The sequence below is a fragment of the Haemaphysalis longicornis genome, unplaced genomic scaffold (genome assembly GCF_048455015.1).
Source record: "Haemaphysalis longicornis isolate Haplotype H1 unplaced genomic scaffold, Haemaphysalis longicornis Haplotype H1 scaffold_3, whole genome shotgun sequence".
Lineage (NCBI taxonomy): Eukaryota > Metazoa > Arthropoda > Arachnida > Ixodida > Ixodidae > Haemaphysalis > Haemaphysalis longicornis.
In genome coordinates, this window is record NW_027526335.1 from 170998561 (window position 1) to 171016974 (window position 18414).

Consider the following 18414-nt stretch of genomic DNA (forward strand, 5'->3'; position numbering starts at 1 on the left):
TGCACAGATGGACAATAAAACTAGGATAGCAAAGCTGGTCCAGCACGGGGCAGTTACTGTGCAAATCAGCGTTCCAGTCCCGTGCGATAACATATGTGTTTTTTGTGTAACCTCTATAGCTGCGGCCATACTCTTGACCAGACAACTCCGACAAGAACACCACTACTACAGCAACAGTTGCGGCGCTTTTTCGCAGAAAGCTGTTTAAGGCTGAGCAGAAAGCTGTTTACGGTCTTCAACGCGTGGGTAAGTCAAAACTTGTGCCATGCCCCTCAAATAGCGCCAGACCTGAGGCGCATCGCTGAGGTTTATTGACTGAATCCTCTAGATTCGCAGTGATTATTCGCGCCTGCCACTGGTGCGCCTGTCTCTAGCGTACGTGGAGTGTTCCTAGTAGCATCACCGTCATGCACGCAGCAGCGTATACAGCCAGCGCACCGTGCTCGCAGCCTCCATACCGAGCGGCAGCGGTCACGGTTGTGGTGAATGTCCACAGAGTCAGAACTGCCTTTAGAGGAACCGTTGGCGCAGAAAGCTGTCTAAAGAAGCAATCTGAAATTTGATGATAGCAAAAGAGACGAGGGAATACCGAATTTCAATACTCTGAGCATTGGCACGTCATTGCGAGTCATTAATGCCTGTACGCAACACCACCATCATCACACGCACTGTTAACATCAGCGGGCGTGTTCCAGCTGCTCCGCATATCTGTGCACCCATCGCCACTATGATCTGCAAATGATCATCATCATCTCCTCCAACGACTACTGAGGAAGGTCTGAGTTCAGCGACAGAAGACCTGGTCGTCTCTCGAAACACCTTCTCGGAATCATTCAAACCGGCCACCAAAATTAATTACCACGTTTCTACAAATATTGGAGTATCTACACAATACCAGCATAGCAAATTAGCAAACAACTACATACAGGCGGTACTGATGCAGGAGGACTACATGTGACACATACGCTAAAAACGCCTCTACGAAAACACAGAGAAATCATTTTCTTTTGAATACTCTCCCAGAGGTCTTCTTCAAAGGTAGAGTGGAACAGTAAATCGGTTGTGGCGTTTTCCGGCTCCAAGAAGCTGGCAACAAACGTTTTTTCCCTAAACCAGGGATAGCCACCTCACATAGTTTCGCAAAAATCATATGGGAAATATTTTTCACGACTGAAACACCGACATAGACACCACCCATAAGTCCAAAGGACCTTCAAAAATAGAAAAAGGCACCTGAAAGGTAGGTTCATTCATCCAATTTATGCGTGGGTGAACGCGAGCAGCGAGCCTTGGGCGCCATCGGAGCTCCTGGCGAACAGTGAAATGTCCTTGCAAAGTCATCCAGCTCCTTAAACGGTGCGTTGGTTGGGCCCACCACACTCGGAGACCCCGCATCCGGGCAGCGGTAGAACGTGGTGAGGACGTAGAAAAGCTGGCCGTGAGAGAGGTGCCACAGGCTCCATGCAAGCTTGGATGTGCGCCAGTCTGGTCCACTCAGGGCTCTGGTAATGGACGCCAAGCTAAGTGCATCGACAGCCACGGCACGGCGTGCATCCCTTCGCTGGTATATTCGGTTTCCGGTTTTCCTTCCTTGGTCATGGATCGTGTAATTCGAAACGAAGCAGTCCAGCATGCGTTCAATATTGGCTACTGTCTTTGACCCCCAAATGTGTTCACTGAGCACCAGGTACCAGAGGCTCTCTGCCATGAGGCGGCCAAAGACGGTCATGCTGACTAACTCCGATCGAAATGACGTGCCTGTTATTGAGCGCGTGTAGAGTTCCGGTGGAAGGTACAGCAATTGTGGACTTCTGAAATACTTTGCTCTTTTGTGGGGCGTTTCAGAGGTTCCTAGGTCTGCAATTTTTTTCTGCGAAACAGCAAAGTCATAGGTACGCCCTTGCAATAGGTCCGAACCAAAACGGCCGGTCGGCACAGGGACTTCAACAGGAGATTTCTCATACTCCGATGGAGTGAGAAGAGAAATGCCCCTCAAGAAGGCTTCGAGTCTTGGATGGTCCTCCGGTGCGAAGAGAGTACTGGATCGGCAGTCCTCGTAAACAGTACCTCTGATTGCTTTGAATATGGCTGTCGCCTTCACTTCAATGTTGCGTTGTATAAGGAGTTGAACTATTAATAGATCTCTGAGTGTTTCGATATAATCAAGGCTTTCTTCGCAGCTTTGGAACACAAGTGAAGAAGTCATGCCAGGCTTTATATTAAACTGGACTTGGCCGCTTTCGACACTTTTCCAAAGAAGAATAACCGCCTTTAGTGCATCTACAGTTTCATTCTGTGGTGCGGAGAAAATGTCGTGAATTGCTCTGATTCCACTCAATCCGTATGTCTTTAGTTTTGTTGCATTGGTTACCTGGTATCCGAACATTTGGAAGCCCTGTTTGAGCTCATTAACGCTCCAGACATCGTTGAAGAAAATGTCTTTGAAAGATTGGATGTCGTTGGAACGTATTTGTCCACTTGGATAACGGGTGCAAAGTCGCTCCTTAATTTGAATTGCTCCTTCCTCAGTCGCACTCATATTGAGTGTGTTTCTAAGGGCGAGAGCTGCACCTTTGAGAGCCAGTTCTGAATACGGATTTGAGCTACACCACAGACGGACTGGAATACTCAGAACGACAGAAGACTCTTCTAAAGTTTGTTCAGTTGCTCGAATTACAGATAGAAGTTGGTATTGAAGACACATGGTAATGCAGTATGCCATGGCGTTTCTGGTGTTTGGTGTCAAGAGCAGCTGGCTCATTTTTTTGGCGAGACTCACGGCCAGGTCAGTAAAGAAGAGTTCATGGTGTGAAACGGTTTCCACGCATGACTTGTGGTAGGCGTTAAGGAAGAGCCCGGCGTTGCTCATCTGCGTACCCTCCGGTGGCACTCCCGTCACAATAACCTTATTCCACCGCATTTTGCTGAACTCCGAGAATCCACGACTGCGGTTTGTGCACACGTACGCGAAGAAGTCTTTGCAAGGATCCACGCTGTCGTTCACATATGGATAAATTTCTTCGGCTTCTACAGGACAGCAAAACGGGGTACCGGTGATTTTTCGGTGGCTTCGCTGCTGGCTGATGTAGACGCTCAGTCCCACGATGGCTACGAAGATGGCTGTAGCAAACACAATCCCACAGGCAGTGAATATCTGGGGCCAGTGAGCACCACCGGTTGTGAGACTGTCTTTATATGCCGTAATCTTCGAACTCTTAGATGGCGGGATAGGCGCGTCTGCGTCGGCAGTTTTTCCTTTAGAAGTCACAGGAGGTGGGACCGGTGAGCCTGAGTTGGCATCCTTTCCGTTTGAAGTGTGAGGACGTTGAACAGGTGAGCCTGAGTTGGCAGCAATTCCTTTTGAAGGAAGAGTACTTGGGACCGGAGACCCAGCGTTAGGAGCTCTTCGTTTCGAAATGCGGGGATGTGGGACATGCGAGACAGGTGAGTCGGCGTTGGCAGCCATTCGTTTTGAAGTCTGAGGAGATGGTACCGGTGAGCCTGAGTTGGCAGCCATTCTTTCCGAAGTCACTGGAGGTGGGACCGGTAGGCCTGAGTTGGCAGCCATTCCTTTCGAAGGAAGACAAGGTGGGACCAGCGAGCCTGATTTGGCAGCCTTTCCTTTCGAACTGCGAGGATGTGAGAGTGGCGAGTCTGCGTTGGCAGCCATTCTTTTCGAAGTGGGAGGAGGAATGACCGGTGAGATTGAGTTTGCAGCCATTCCTTTCGAAGGAAGAGGAGATGGTACCGGTGACCCGGCACTGGGAGCTCTTGTTTTCGAAATTCGAGGATGTGGCACAGGCGAGACAGAGGAGTCGGCGTTGGCAGCCATTTCTTTCGAAGTATGAGGAGATGCGACCAGTGAGCCTCCGTTGGCAGCGATGGCGTCTTCCTTCGTCGTCGTCATTGTCTAGGCTGGGTCGCAATAAAAATAAAACACTTAGTGCCATTCATGATCATGCTATTACAAATTTGGTTTTGGTAGCTCGGGAATAAACGGTGATGAGTATTGAAGCAGACAAGTGCTTCAATGTGCACTGATATGAGAATGCTGTTTCATTTGGAGCTTGATCACTGGCCGAAGCGTTATTATTGAGGCACAAGCCTTTATGTCTCAAATGAAAGTGACCTTGGTCAGTCCGGGATCGGGACGAGGGTTGCGAAAATATCGTTAGGCTGTTGAATAAGCCTAACTGCTTTGAAGACGAAAGGCTGGCGATACTTAACTTTATTTACAGCTGTGTCATATTTCCGTTTATATCTTCCCTTTCGTTTAGTTGTCATTAGGTGCGAACTGCATGACTGACTGCTTTTCTGCTACCGCATGTACGCACACTTTTATTCTTATTAGGGCGCGAATTACGTTAGAAAGCCAACTAGCACACCCCACAGCTTCAATTGAATCATTGTTTTGTGAGGTGTTGGTGTTCACCTTCGCTACGCACATAGTTTTCGCTTTCGTTTTTGCACGTAGTTAAGTTTTTGTTTTCGTTTATTTGTCTGTAGGCGCGAACTACAAGAATGACTGATCTTCTGTTACAGCGTGTACGCGGATTTTCCTTCTTCTGACAGCGTGAATTACGTCAGAAAGCAGCCTAGCACACCCGACAGCTTCATCGGAGTTATTGTTTTGTGAGCTGTTGGTGTTCACATTCTCTACTCCGTACCACTACGTTCAATTGGCAGGCGCAATAAACTACTGCACAACTTTTACGTTTCGAGCAGATAGTTTTGTTAATTTTGTAAAGCAGGCACACTAGCCTCTCAGAACTCCCTACTGCTGGAAAATCCCCCAAGCGTGTAGTGCCTTGCTGAAAGGAACAACAATGACAACTGTTTTTCTAGGCTGTCAATGCGTGGGAATAGCACGGTTGGCAGAGCCGCGGGCTCCGTATTTCCGAAGCATTCGCTTTACAGAGAACGCACGCGACATGTCTGTTCGCGTGATGGAGAACGGCAATTCAATGTGGTCATTTTTGTGCCCCAAACCTAAATCGACTTAAAACCTATAAAATCACAATGAGAAACAAAAACAATGCGTAGATTTGAGTTCTACAAAAATTCAAATTTGAAACTAAGTAGGCAATGAAAAAAAGTAAAAGATAGACTTGCTGGGGCTCAAACCCAAGCCGTTAGCGCGAGCAGTCAGTGCTCTACGTCGTGGCTACAGAGTCAGAACGGTAGGTTCAGGAGGCGCTCAAAACATGAGTGCACGCGCTGACATCGCACAGGTCACGTGGGTGCTTTGTGCCGCGAAGCGTTTGGAAAGACGCCCCCGGGCTTGTATTGCATAGACGTAGTTTGAAATTCTATTTGACCGCACGTGTTTTTTAGGGATGGGCTAATAGTGAATTTCGGCGTCGGCGTGGTCTTCCGACCAGCCAGGGATGACATCACGGAACGTTTGATCGAAAAGCTTCGCGTCTGGCTGCCCATTCTGCAGTCCTGAATAACAAAAAAATTCAAATAGCTGCATTCGTATCGGAAGGAATAACGAATAGAAAGTCATTTGATCGACCATTTGACGACACCGAAAATTTCCAATACCAAGATTATTTATTTTGCATGCTCATAAACCATCTGAAAAAGCAGGCACGGCATTATGGAGGGTCAGCCTCTTCGGCTTTGTTAAAGAATATTCAGTTTTTGTTGCAAAAGAAGCGGGCATTTGTAATAGCGAGGCTGTTTAGCAAATCGCTAGAGTTTGGTGTCAGCTGTTAAACATACAAAGAAAATGCCATGCCCCCTCCTATAACCAGGAAAGTGCCGAGCGCTCGTGGTGGTGTGGTGGCCCGAAAAATGGCACGTACCCACTTAGGGGGATTGACCAAAGAGAGTTATGTTTTCATTACAATCAATCATGCGAGGCAAAATAATGGAGCACAAGAAAGAGTTTGGTCCTGCCCCCGACGGGACGTCACCGCAAGAAGACCGAAGCGGAGCGCAGCATCGTGGTGCGCGGGAGCGACGGCACGGCGATCCCCGAAGCGACGAGCATCCGCGTCCTGGGTATGCACATCGACGCGAGCCGACGCTACAACAACACCACGGTCGAACGGTTGGTAACAAAGATGGGCATCGCCACGCGCCTCGTGAAGCGCCTCGCCACGCGGGCGCGCGGCATGCGAGAAGCGAGCCTGCTGCGCCTGCTGCAGGCGTTCGTGGTCAGCCAGGTGGCCTACGTGGGAGCCTTCCACGACTGGCGGACCAAAGAGCGCGCAAAGATCGACGCGGCGATACGCAAGTCGTACCGGGCGGCCCTGGGCCTCCTCAACAGCACGAGCAACGCGGCCCTCGCGTCTCCAGGAGTACACAACACGCTCTCGGAGATCAGCGAGGCGCAGCGAACGTCGCAACTGGAGCGCCTAGGGTCGACACGCACGGGCAGAAGGTTACTACAGCGCGTGGGACTAAGCTGCTCCTTCGACGAGGAGGACGAGCTAGTACCGCTGCGGGACGACATCACAAGCAGCCTGGTGATTCCGCCACTACCCAAGAACGTGGCACCGGGGCGAAACTCGGAGCGGAGGATGGCGCGGGCGTGCGCGCTCGCCAAGGGGTACAATGGGAGGAGCGACGCGGTGTACGTGGACGCTTCCAAACGCCGCGACAGGGAAGACACCTACGCCGTGGTGGCGATACGAGCCACCACGGGAGAAGTACTGAGTGCGGGCAGCGTGCGAGCCAAGACCGCCAGACAGGCGGAGGAGGCGGCCATAGCGCTGGCCCTGCTTCACCCCGACACGCGAACGGTGTTCAGCGACTCGAAGTCGGCCATTGCCAATCTCGCCAGGGGTATGGTCTGCAAGACAACGATGCGAGTCCTCTCCGGCATCGGGGAAGGCGCGCGCAAGAACGCGACGACGACCGTGCGCTGGTTTCCGGCCCACATGGGTCGGGAGCTGCGAGGCGGCTACAGGAACGTCAACGAGGCAGCCGACGCTGCGGCCCGTGATCTCGCCGCGTGCCGGGCCGCGCCAGTGACGGACGCCGACGTCGACGAGGAGCCAAGCAACGACGAGGACGACAACGGCGCAGAGCCCCTGACCACATACGGTGCTACGCTGTGTTGGTATAAGACAGAGAGGCAGGCCTATCTTCCGCCCCACCCGGGGCTCGCGAGGAGAGAGGCCGTGCTTCTACGACAACTGCAAACCGGGACGGTGCTTACGCCTGCGCTCGCGCGCCACGTGTGTCCGGACATGTACGAGGACGAGGTGTGCAGTGTGTGTACGCGTGTGAACGCAGACTTGGCCCACTTGATGTGGGGATGTGCGGACCACGACTCAAGTGCGGGGAGGCCGATCCTCCCACCGGAGATTGCGGACTCAGTGCGCTCTTCGGGGCGAGAAGATCAGCTAAGGGCCATCCAGCGGCTCGAGGCTGCACTGGACAGGCAAAGGCGAAAGGGGAACCCGCACTCCCCTCGGCCTCCTCCTGCGGGAGCGAGGGCTAGGGGAGACAGCGGCGGCACTCCAAGTAGCCCGCGCCGACCAGACGCATACCTCGGGGTCGGCCAGACGCCGCGGTGAGCGGTGAAGACTACGGGACGGTGAAGCCCTGCGTGGCCTGATCCGTCCCCGACTGCCGGTACCTCTATAAAGTCGTTTCTCTCTCTCTCTCTTGGGTAATGAGAGAGAGAAAAAAAACACGAAAAAAACAGCAGAGATAAGAGTATAAAAACTATAGTAAAAGTCAGACTAATCGGAATGTTTTTAACACTGCAGACGAGCTGTCTCCGAGTAAAGAAGTGGACGGCGTTGCACACTTCCCTATGAAATCGGCCCAGTCTAGTCCCCCAAACGACAAAAGCACCGGTACAGTAAAAGGCAGTCCAAGACGTAGCAGGGGAATCTACAGCAGCCTTCTCCGATGGTTAGAAAATCGGCGGCCAGAAAGAAAGAAATGCTCTTCGGATTCCATTTATGGGCAAAAGTGGCACAAAGGAGATGTTATAAGATTTGCCCTATATAAATACCGATTAAGTGGCGTAACATCACAAGGAAAAAAAGTCAGCAATACTTCGCACAAGCGAGTTTGGCATAAACTTCTCTTCCAGTGGTACGTGAGGTGTTCAAGTTCAGAAGAGTTCAGACCATGATCGGAGCAATTTTGATTGAACAGGTATTGGCGATAACGTGCCAACAACACGCAAGAAAACGGGGGAAGAACCTCGACAATCGGTAAAGCCAAAGCAGTTTTAGCTAATACGTCAGCGACTTCTTTGAGGGTTAAACTACAGTGGCCGGGCAGCCAAAAGAGCCGAATCTCCCGCACGTAAGTGTGGACGCATTAATAAAAAGTTGTGAGAATAGGATGTAAAGTTTCTGAGGAGACAGCTATGCACATGAACAAGGAGTCGGTGAGTAACATCACGGAATTACCCAGATCAAGTTTCAGGATTGCAAGGAGTAGACAAAGAAATTCTGCATAAAAAATGAGATAAAATCTGGTAATCGCAATAAAACACACCAGTTCAATGTCGGAGACAGAATACTCACCCAACCTTTTCGTCTTTTTTCGAAGCGTGAGTTGCAATGACCACGTGGGATGGGTATTCGGACTGGCGAGCTAGGAGAATGTTATAATGTTAGGCGGGAGAAGCTTGGCCTTTTTGGGAAAAATGTTATCAAACCAAATCGTTACTATGGTGGATTGGAACTGCAACGCGGGAATTGAAAGGAGGGTGGTGTTTAATGGAGTAGGCAACGAATTGCAAAAATGACCTGTGGGTGCCGGACACTAGACCAATAGGAACCAAAAAAATGACATTGCATGCTGGAGGAAAACAGCCTCTGGTTTGGCCAGCGTGGACTCAAGGAACTTTGCGAATGCATTGACTGTTAGGTATTTTAACCTGGAGTATAGCGTTAGGACTCTGGCTTCTAAGTACAACACCCTAATGGGGACGTAAGTGGGCAGGCCTAAGTAGCAGCGCAATGCTTGACGTTCAAGCTTCACCAAAGGCGAGAGCTTATAGGTCGCAGCGCCAGAGAACGAAACGCACCCAAATTCTAAGACTGGGCGAAAATACATGAGGTAAATCATCAAGAGTGTATCTGCTATCAGATCGGATCGCTTGTGTCTAAGACCCCTCATAAGAACGAGTGTGCGTGCCTCGCGAAGACAATCCAGTGTCTCCGGTGCACGTCTGTCAAGCCAAGCATTCCGGCTCAGGGAGATTGGCCAAGATCGCCCCAAAAAAGCTCCAGCGTTCGCCGTAATCGTGCCAAGGCTTGCTGGAAACGAGATGGCACGTCACAGCGTACGCCACTCCAAGGTTGATGTCCAATGATCATCACTTAAAAAAAATGACTTCAAAAAATCACTTCACTTCAATTCACACTTACAGCAACACTGACAGCGCCAATATCCTAGCGGCAGCGTAGAAGAGGCAAATCGGCTGCAATCGTCGACTTAAACAGCCATGATTGTCGTGGAGGTTGCGTACAGCTTCGCTACCTTCCAGTCTTCGTAGTTATTGTGAGCTGTTTTCGTTTTATTGAACGGACAAGAACAGCAACAAAATAACGCGTGTCAATACACACTTTAAATCTGCTTGGAAAGCGAAGCTGTAAACGACACTCACAATCATTACCCATCGGACGTCACTGGAATCCACACATGTGGTCCACAAACTGAACCAGACACAAGTAAATCCAATTACCCACACCCTTTATCGCTTCAAAGGGTTATTGTTCGCCAGGGTAAATAGATGCAACGTCCATGAATGGTGGTTGGTTGAGTTGTGCTAGTGAAGTATCTGAGTGGAAACTCTTTTTATAAAATTAAAGCATGCTCAAACTCGTCTTGTTAGACTATTTCACTTCTCCCTCTCCGCCGTCGCCGACAGAGGCGACAAGATCGGCGGCAGAGACTGAGGAGAAGTGATATGCCATGCGTTGGTGTGAGATTCCTTTATTTTTTTTACTCCTAGTGCGCGCGCAGGTAGCGCTCAAGGAGTGGCGACTTGAGGAGTAGTGGGTGGGGCAAGGGCCGCTTCAAGTGCAGCGGGCGGAGCGCACGGCAGCGACAGAGGTCACGTGACGCAATAACACGGCTTTCCGGGAAAATGCCGGGGGTACATCCGGAGATGTGCTGGGTGAGTGTGCCGTGTGTCTCCTAAGTCTCCGTGTGGGCTCGTAGCTCAATCGGCAAAACGATGGGCTCTCATTCCGTTTCTATATTCGTTTCAGGTTCGATTACGAGCTTGGTAATAAATTTTATTTTTACGCGGGAGTTAACTGTTATACCAACGGTCGCGAAAGAAACCTTGGGGGGCAGAGGTGAAAATATTCACGTTAAAATAACAACGGCGTTGTCTCGTAGAATAGGGCACATGAAGGTTCACCTTGAAATTGTAAAAACGCCCTCTTTTAGCACATGATTAAAAGGTCACAGCACTATCGGAATTCGGGTGGGTAGCCATTCCCTGTTCATGAAGCTAATCGTTGCCTTGCTGCTGATACAAGCAGGGAACAATTCAGAACGCCATCAAACCAAGGTGACGATCATGGTGGTCGTCTAAAGAAGCCCCATCATGTACCACACGCCGCAGATCTTGTATAGCAAGTGGAACCGTCACAACCGCCCGTCGCTGGAGACATTCTGCTTCGGCGTGGAAGTGGATGGTGCCCTGGTGGCTTTGGCTGTGGGAAGTGTAAAAGCGCTCCAGGACCCTCTGTGTAGCAAAGTTGGTTGGTTGGTTGAAGCCATAACAAGAATGGAACGTACCAACTCCGCGGGAAAGTCCAAGTCTGATTGTGGTTTGTTTGTTTTAGAAGCTTATGAATTAGTTTCAAACTGAGGGGAAATAGAAGTGGGATAATACTGGGTGCAGTGATGCTAACAATTTAAAAACCAAAAGCTTCAATACTTCTGTAACAACAGGTATTTTAATAAACAATCAAAAATGGGTTGACACGATTGATTAACAAGGGAAGCGACCTGATTCGGCAAAAAAAAGAGTGAAGAGCGCGACAAACATCGGCGTTGCACCAATCAAGCCCCACTGCCCCAAATGACAATAAATTAGGCACCGACAAGGCGAGACCCAGTCGCCAGAGAGGAACCTCCAGGTACCATTTTTGGAGGGAGGAGAGCCTCCTGGAAGACAACAGGAAGGGGTAAATTGTTTCCTCTGGACAGAATCCGCACATCACCGATGGCGCTATGCGTGCGCGGTGTAGATAAAAATTCAAATTCAAGTTGCTCGTTGCTGATTTGCCTGATTTGCTCGTACGACGAGCAAATCAGGCAGTGCCTTTTTGTGCTCTTTCTAAACTATAGCTTTACAAAGGCTTGCAGACGCGTGCGGAAGAGGGTGAGCGTTTATCGGAAGTGTTGCAGAGTCCCTTTAATAACCGCCAGGCATGGATAACATTTTGAGGGCTGCGGACGGTGCACCGGTGCTCCGCCATGTAATGCATTGATTACAACGTTGTATAACCTACGATACGCTTTTTCAAACTCAATCTTTAGTTTCTGAAGCAAGGAAGGCTACCGGAGTACCTAATGACAAGGCATAAAAAAACGCATTACAAGGAGAACTTCCATCGCTGGGATTACAGGGTATGAACAAAATGTCCTGTGAGGAAGAGAGGTGCAGGGGTGTGAAACTGCCTCAACACCCAACTAGTAAGATTTCGGCGTTGTAAATTCGCTCAATGTGTTTCTTGTACAATCAGCACAGGTGCTTACCTCGCTGAGAATGCGTAATCCGGCGTCGTTGATACCCGTGAGGCTAACGTCTAATTACAATAAACTGAACCAGCGGCCCCCGCGAGCGGCAGACATCGGACCCCTGTCAAAAACTCCTGCTGCCGTTGAAGTTCAACGTCTCCAGGCAGGGCGTGTCGCAAATATACTTGAAGGCGCTCTCTCTCAAGGATGGCAAGTAACCCAAGAAGAGCACGCGTAGCACGGTTAAGTGGGTAGCCAACGCCATGATGCCATCATTGGTGATGCTTTTTCACGAGAATATGTACAGGTAGGACAGCCGGGCCAGTTTCGGCGAACTGTAGGACAGAGCACAGTCCTCTACCGGAAGAACTATAATGCGAAGTGTGGTCAGCTACAGGACGGATGGAGCATTGGCGATGCTCATGAGGCCAGGGCTGCTGATGAGTTCACCGTGACTGATGTCCAGGTGATCCATCGGGAAGGGCCGGGTGGAGAGCATGTGCAGCGTCATAGGTGTCAGGTTTCTGCAAGCCAAGCAGACCAGCTTCCGTAGCGTCGGAATCTTGGAGATGGTCTCTATTCCAAGGTCGGTCACAGCCGCGCACTGCCACACGTCCTAAAATCACGAGGCGGGGCGCGATAAGGCTGATGTACGTCAAGCCGACATCGCCTGTGGTCCGGCGGTCTCTCAAGGACAGAATTTCGAGAGATCTGAACGGAGCCGTTTCTGATGGTAGGCACTCGTCGTTTATTCCAGCTAATATCTTGAGTCCGGGTGTTGCTCAACTGAGTTTTTTTTTTTTCATTTCAAGAGTGTTGTGTTTGGAAAGGTTTGCAGCAATGTGCCCGGGAAGCGTCAATGATGCACTGTAGCCATTGAGCCACAGCTGTTGCAGATGGAGCATCCACCTGGTGACGAAATTCATGGCCACATCGGTGATTCGGAGGCAATGGCTCAGGTTGAGGGCCGTCAGGGACGTCCACTGAGGCCCCGTAAATGCCACAACAAGGACGTCGTTTCTGACGTTATCGCAGTAGGTGAGGTCTGATTGACGACAGTGTTGCAGACTGACGACAGTGTTGTCCACGCATGTCAACTTGAGCTATCGGCGTTCGCGCCCCTGCAGGCAGGTCAGCAGTTCTGTACGAGCCCGGTCCGTGAGTTGCAGCGGTGCAGGTTGGCTGTCCACGCGTTGGGCGCTTCGATAAAATATTCCACGCGCTACACATGTGCTCTAGCCTGCCACGGTCTTCTGCGGAGAGCCTTGTCGAAGATGAGCCGACTACTTAAGCTTCCAGACTGTCCATACTCACCGTCGGTTCCATAGTTCGGCACCATCTGGGCACCGCGCTCGCTGGGGATCCCCCATGCCGCGAAACGTTCTTGGTGCAGTGTGTGCAGCTCTGCTGATGCCGATGGTGTCGAAGGCACCTTACCAAGTAAGGAGCATAGGTAGGGAAGAGGGTGATTAACGACGAAAAATAGCAAGATCGAAGGCAAATGCCCTTTCGTAAAATAAGTATTGTGCGCATGGATATGACCGCTCAAATCATGGTATGGTCAAGCTGACCATCACATGATAGAATATCTGGTAGAATAATACAATGAAGTGGTAGGACGGAACGCTCATCTCAGTCTTTATAAGCCACACCCACTCCAAGAGCAAATTCAAAACTAATAATGGACAGTGCCATGCCTCCCAATCCTCAAAAAATGACAAGCCGTCAGACCATTAGCAAGTAAGACGAAGAGTAAGATATCCCCCGCGCCATCACGAAATGTGTATGCGTTGTTTAAAGGTGATATTCTTTCTTGGGCTACTTAAACCCACAAATTTTGGTTTGTCTGTAATGTCTGTCGGTCTGTCTGTCAAGCTGTCCATCTGTCTGTCTGTAACTCGATTCAGACACCCGGCCAAATTAGAATGCGTAATGCCCAAGTCTTATATACTCACAGCCAAATGTAAACGTCTAAGCCCGGTTTACATGTTCATACTTGTCAACTTTTTTCAACAACAAGACATTACGCAAATATAAGACCGGACCTTGTACACAAGGGATATTACAGTGTTCCTTTATTAAACGATTCCTGGATGCTTGGTTTTTGAATAGCAAACGATATTCTTCATCTACTCCAGAACAACGCGTACTGCCTGCTGTTGCCCGCGCCACCTGCTGAGGCATATGAGAAATCACGCGGCAACAGCAAAGAAAGGTTCCACTAGCCAGGTTTCACGTTCTGATTGGAACACATGTGGAGCACGGCAACGCGGTTCTACAAACCTTGAAGTCGGCCGCATCGATTCACGCGAGTTTCAGCTGTACTGCAGCGCTGGCATCGAGGTGACCCGCCTGTCGCAGTGGAAGGCGGTAAATTCATATTTCCTTGAGCAAGCATTTAGTGTGTTTAACTTGGGATGCGTGCGACGGAACAGGAATAGTGTGAGAGGCTAGCGGGAAAGCGAAAGGGTACATTTTCTTGGCAAATGTCCAAAAAAGACTATCGTATTTTGACGACATTTGCCACGAAAGGAGCAATTCATTAACAGAGGACACTTAACTAATCATCTCTAGAGGGATGTCACGCGCTACTCTCTATCGGCTGGAGCGGGTTGATGAGGATGTTACATTACTGGTCTTGATTTGCAGTACACATGATGATGAGGATGACCAGGACCCAAAAGACTTTAACCAATATGTCGCTAAGTGTGGTTTGTAGGCTTGGGCGAATAGTGAAGTTTTGCTTCGAATCGAATTCGAAGCGAATAGTGGTTTTTCTCGAATAATTTCGAATCGAATAGTTCGAATATCATTACTACTTTTTCTCACATACTTTGGAAAATGATAATCATTATTCGTAAAAATGCACGTGCTTAATTTAAGGAACTGATACTCATACAATAAGTTTCCTGAGTCTGAACTGTGTTCATGCACTTTTTTTTTATGAACACTGTGGGAAGGTAACATCAAACGTTCACGTTATAAAAATAATAGGAGTACTGCAAATGCCGCACATCTCGTGTCAACAGCTGGCGGCACAGTTACAGGTTCTCATGAAGGAAAACAAGCTGCTCGCATGCTCTGTGAGAAGCAGCTCCCGCCTGTTGCTAACTACACCGCCTGCAGTTGAGAACAGTCTCTCACTTCTTGTCTGAGTGGCTGGGATGGAGAGGGGCCTCTAAGCTACTTTAGCCAGGGCTGGGTACGATTGGCTCCCACGACCTTTCCACCAGTACAATGGGTTCTCTGCTCGAGGCAGCCGCGGTGCTCTCAGGTGGTCGCAGAATTGCCTAGCGGTATGACCATTGTCAGTTTATTGACATGCGGTGGAGCTCAATGTAGAAAAAACAGTCCACACAGTGCTTGTCGCACCCATTGCTGATTCTGGCACGACAGAACATCCTTGGTCCTGTTTCTGCTGTGACGGCAAAAGCTCTTCCACAGTAGACACAAGCAATGCTCTTTCCCACTTCTTTTCAGCTTCCGTGGTGTAGCAGATACTCTTGAAGCGTGGGTCAATCAGCGTGGCAAGTGCAGGCACTTTGGCCATCTTGATGTCGGGGAATCGTGTCGAAAGACTGCGCAAGAGACTGGAGGCAAAAGGTGCTGCTCCATCTGCTCCAACTACGTGCTCCTCAAGCATCACACGCGTGCAGTGCAGGAGTAGAATAACTTGTGAAAGAGTTGGATAGTGGTCTGCGGAAAGCTCGGCAGTAGCCTGCTCTAAGGGCTGAAGCACTCTGACTATGGCATTCATCAGCTTCCACTCTTGCGCGCTCAGATTTTCCACCAAGTCTGACTCCGACAGCTCTACAGAAATAGGAGCACGAAGCTTTAGCAGCCTTGCCAACATTGCATGCTCGCTGTTCCAGCGGGTTGGGACATGTTGGATAACTTCAAGGGCCGGCATGTGCATGTCATTCTGTATTTCGAGAAGCCTGCCTTGTGCTCGCGCGCTTTTCTTGTAGTGTCCCACGATGGACCTTGATTTCACACAGAGCAGGGCAAAAGTTGAAACTTCTTTTTTTGCATCACTAATGCACAGTTGAAGAGTGTGTCCAAAACACTGCAGTCCCTCCCACGACGAACTGGTAACAGCCGAAACAAAGTTTCTTCCGTTGTCCGGGACAACAAAGGTAGGGATGTCTTCGGGGAGGTCCAACTCTTTTACGACCACTTGAAGAAAACGCAGGATATTGTCTGCCGTGTGACCTTCTGGCATTGCTTTGCATGCCAAGGCAAACGCATGCTGCACAAAGTTACGATCCAGCATGTGAACGGTCACGCTCACGTAGCTGTCGCCCGCTCACGACGTCCACGCGTCCGTTGTGAGCGTGTAGCACTCTACTCCCCGGGAGAAAATTTCCCGCAACACCATTTTAAACTCGTTCATCTTCGCCGCATATAAATCTGAAATAATCGTCCTTGAAAACTTATTTCGAGAAGGGATGACGTACTCGGGCATTGCGTAGTTGATCATATCCACGAAGCTTTTAGCTTCGACCACGCTGTACGGCTGAAGGCCGTGGGCAATGAAAGTGGCGATTCTTCGTGTCATCTCTTTCGCTCTTGGGGACGTCGGCTGGAGCTTTGGCTTGAAAATGGATGCAACAGAAACCGGAGACGAGCTTTTCTTTCCCGCGCTCCGCTTTGAGGCCACCATTACTTTACGCTGGCGGTCGGATAAGTAAGCATTGTACTTGCAAGGGTGTCGCTTCAGGTGGTTCACTAACGTTGTAGTCGTTCCGGTCGGGGTCTTCAAAACAGACTGGCATGATTCGCACTTCGCTGTACCGCCACCGGGAAGCTTGGAGTAGTATTTCCATATTGGATTTGCGAACGTTGAGCGTGAATCGTCTTCCGACGCGCCAAATGATGTTGACGCCATTTTGGAAATAGAGCTGTGCTGAATGGATTGCATTGACTTCTATCTCCCACCTTCAAGCAAAACGTGTTAGCAATGGTGATAGGACTGACAGCAGCTATACGTGAAAGGCTGGCTGCGTGCCGCTACACTGTACTGTCACTTTGCTTGCGCCACTTGCAGACCATGCCAACGTTCGAAGACCATGCCAGCGTATTCGGTGACGCCGAATAATTCGAAATTTTAGAATGCTTGAATTCGAGTCGTAGCGAATTCGAATAATAAAATATTCAATCGAATATTCGAATTTGTCGAATATTCGCCCATCTCTAGTGGTTTGGAGTGTGCCATGAAAGCAATGGATTGTACCTATTCTGGGGAGTAGGACAGCACAGAATGTTGTAACATGTCATCCCTTGTAGCAGACGACGCTAATCATCGTCATTTTATTACGCTCGTCACGAGCTGCCGCACGCTCATCTGGCTGCGCCGACTCGCGACCCGCTTTTTTTTAGATGCCATTAGTGCGTTATCCTCTTCAGACGTGTTGCTCCCCTTCCTCAGCATAGCGCCGCAGCTGGAGGACCCAGAGGTCCAACCCAGAATATTATATTGCTGTGAAAGGTGTAAGAAAATAGTTGCGCTGTAATTAGAACTATTGACGCGTAAAATATTGAAAGAGGAACGAAGGAACTATTCCTAAACCTATCCATGCTTAAAATGAAAGAAAAAGACAATAGAAAAGCTGAAGTTCTGTCAAATGACACCATAATTTTTGTTAAGTGGACCCTCTCTTTTTACAAGGAAACCATCTTAAACACCAAAGATAGTGTCAGCTGCAAACATCTTAATGCGAATATATTAGTTGTGTGGAATAGAGCAAAAAATACCACCCGGAGCATACTTACTCAGCCAATTGAATGAAAGCTGCAGAAAACATACATGTGCGCAAATTTTTGTTTTTTTTTTTACGAAGAATGCCGTGCAATATTTTCGCAGCTGTCGTAAGATGTACTGTGCAAAAAAAGAAAACAAACACAGCACGTGTGTTTTCAGTATCTTATGATCGCACTATATTCTACGCAGTACACTTTTTGTTCGAGAGGGAGGCCAGAGAGATCCCATGTACGCAGGTTCTAGAACGAACTTAGGAATGCACAGACAGAGCAAAATTACAGGCCAACGTCAGCGACATGGCGAGGCATCGAGGTAGGAGCAGACATCCTGCACGGGTCGCCAGAACGATTGTACTGACAACAACTGCAATGGAAAGAAAATGGCTGAAGAGACTAAAGGTAGCACTGGGGACGGCTGGTATCCAGAACTTGAGTACGACTGCGAAAAAAAGACGTTATATGACCGGCGAGATTGCGCTGTTTGTGTCTGTCTCTTACATCTGTGTTTCGTTTTGCGAAATCGTAATTAGGAAAATAAATTCACCTCCGCAGATTTGAGGAATACAGTGCCTCTCTTACGACGCTTTTTCCAATTTCTTCGCGTTGAAGTAACATTCACAGCAATGGGCGGAAATCACTTCCAAGCTTACCCACGGAGGTGTGGTAGTATATCGGTGTATTATAGGGGGTTGTCCTGAAACACCTGTCTCACCGTCGCATCGTCTCAGGAGCACCTCTGGGCCCGCGGTAAGGGCTCAAAGTTGGCGGGTCAGTGATTTTGAATGACTATGAATAAATATTTTGAATAAAGACGTTTTAACCAATCAATTTTTTATTACGACGCAAGTTACGTGAGCAAGCAGACTGGCACACGGGACAGCTGCGCTAGTGAGAGGGTTAAATGTTTCCAAACAATTCGCTCCTCTGCGCCCCCATGTGACATGTTTGATGACCCGGCGCATTTTCTTCAGA

At 49.3% G+C, this 18414-nt stretch overlaps 1 pseudogene; it reads right to left on the reverse strand.

The window, feature by feature from the left end:
- Positions 1–14723: 14723 nt before the first annotated feature.
- Positions 14724–16027, reverse strand: LOC144173531 (zinc finger BED domain-containing protein 4-like; annotated as a pseudogene).
- Between the last annotated feature and the right edge of the window lie 2387 nt (positions 16028–18414).